Source organism: Tasmannia lanceolata, unplaced genomic scaffold (genome assembly GCF_043159265.1).
Source record: "Tasmannia lanceolata isolate RefF3 unplaced genomic scaffold, GAP_Taslan_0.1 ptg000303l, whole genome shotgun sequence".
NCBI classification, from domain to species: Eukaryota; Viridiplantae; Streptophyta; class Magnoliopsida; order Canellales; family Winteraceae; genus Tasmannia; species Tasmannia lanceolata.
This window is the reverse complement of record NW_027518978.1, coordinates 90001-92500: the sequence shown is the minus strand read 5'-3', so window position 1 is coordinate 92500 and position 2500 is coordinate 90001.

Sequence of the window (2500 nt, the reverse complement as noted above, 5' to 3'; positions counted from 1 at the left end):
GTACATACCGGGGCATACCGAGCCCTACTGGGGCACACGTGCGCATATCGGGGCGTACCAAGCCTATCGGGGCATACGCATGTATCCCAAGGCATACCGAGTCTATCCGGGCATACGCGTTCATACCGGGGCGTAACGGGCCTATCGGGGCATACTTGGGCATATCCGGGCAAAAAATGCCCAAAACTTGCGCAACCGTGGTCCATTCCTCTCTATATGCCTAGCCTTGCCAACCGTGGTCCATTCCTCACTATATGCCATGGCCTTGTGCCCATGGTCTTCCCAAGACAGCGTCCAAGGCCCCCGGAAGGCCAAGGGAGCCCAACCCAGCAATGCCCTGCTATGGCAAGCCAAGGCCAAGCATTCCGGTGCCTATCCGGGCAAAAATGCAATTCCTCTCTATATGCCTAGCCTTGGCAACCGTGGTCCATTCCCCACCATATGCCATGGCCTTGTGCCCATGGTCTTCCCAAGACAGTGTCCAAGGCGCCCGGAAGGCCAAGGGAGCCCAACCCAGCAATGCCCTGCTTTGGCAAGCCAAGGCCAAGCATTCCGGTGCCTAACCTTGGCAACCGTGGTCCTTTCCTCACCATATGCCATGGCCTTGTGCCCATGGTCTTCGCAAGACATCGTCCAAGGCGCCCAAAAGGCCAAGGGAGCCCAACCCAGCAATGCCTTGCTAGGACAAGCCAAGGCCAAGCATTCCGGTGCCTATCCGGGCAAAAACGCCCAAAGCATGCCCATTCCTTAGCCTATCCAGGCAAAAACGCCCAAAATCTGCACATTCTAGTGCCTATCCGGGCAAAAACGCCCACCAGCATGCCACCCTCCTATAGGGTTTGCGCAACCAACCAGCCTAACCACCAGTGGCAACCAAAGGTGCTGTTAGCGACGACTTCTGAAGACGCAACGAGACGCGACGTGTTTGCGCCCAGACGCGACGAGACGATGCGGGATCTGCGCCCAAGAATGCCTAGACCCGTCGACTTGATGCGGGATCAGCTCGCCCAAGCATGCCTAGTGTGCAAGGCCTGTGTGCAAGGCTAGTGTCCAAGGCTAGTGTGCAAGGCTCATGTGGAACGCTAGTGCGCAAGGCTAGTGCCCAAGGCTTGTGTGCCAGGCCCGTGTGCAAGGCTAGTGTCCAGGGCTTGTGTGCATTGCTTGAGTGCAAGGCTTGTGTGCATTGCTCGAGTGCATGGCTTGTGTGCAAGGGTTGTGCGCAAGGCTAGTGTGCGGGGCTTGTGCGCATGGCTAATGTGCACGGCTTGTGTGCATGGCTACCGTGCAAGGCTAGTTTGCATGGCTAGGGTGCAAGGCTCGCATGCGAGGCTAGTGTGCAAGGCTGCGTGCAAGGGAAGCGTGCAGGGCGAGTGTGCGAGGCCACTGTGCACGGCGCCAGCACTAGCGAGCCATCATCCGCGTTGCCATGGCTCGCTTGGCCTTGGCTTGCCAGGCCCCGACACGAGCAATCGCGCATTTTCTTTGCAACCGACCATCAATGCCGCCCAACGGGGCCAGCACGAGCAGTCATCCGCGGTCCCCTGGCCCTGCGCACGTTTGTCTTTGAAACCGAGCATCAATGCCACAGAAAGTGCCGGGGCGCCAGCTGGAGCCATCATCCGACGTGCCATGGCTCGCTTGGCCTTGGCTTGCCGGGCCCCGACACGAGCAATCGCGCATTTTCTTTGCAACCGACCATCAATGCCGCCCAACGGGGCCAGCACGAGCAGTCATCCGCGGTCCCCTGGCACTGCGCACGTTTGTCTTTGAAACCGAGCATCAATGCCACAGAAAGTGCCGGGGCGCCAGCTGGAGCCATCATCCGACGTGCCATGGCTCTGGTCCCATGGTCTTCGCAACCGAGCATTCGTGACACCCGCGGGGCCAGGACACCAACCCTTCCGACACGAGCATTCGCGCATGTTCTTTGGCCACACAACGGCGCCAGCACGAGCAAAATCATCCGCGGTGCGGTGGCCTTGCACGGCCTTTTGTCTTTGGAACCAACCATCAGTGCCACGGGAAGTGCCGGAGTCCCGGCATCCGCGGTGCCAAGTCATTGCGCCCTTGGTCTCTGCAGCGGGGCATGCCGGGCACTCCCAACCATTGCAAGCAAGCAAGCAAGCAAGAAAGAAAGTAAGTAAGTAAGTAAGTATTACATATAGGGGCGGGACATGCGGGGAGATCTGCGAAACGTGCATTACGGGGCACACGCGTACCTACCGGGGCATACCGACCCCTATTGGGGCACACGTGTGCATATCGGGGCATACCGGGCCTATCGGGGCACACGCGTACATACCGGGGCATACCGAGCCCTACTGGGGCACACGTGCGCATATCGGGGCGTACCAAGCCTATCGGGGCATACGCATGTATCCCAAGGCATACCGAGTCTATCCGGGCATACGCGTTCATACCGGGGCGTAACGGGCCTATCGGGGCATACTTGGGCATATCCGGGCAAAAAATGCCCAAAACTTGCGCAACCTTGGCAACC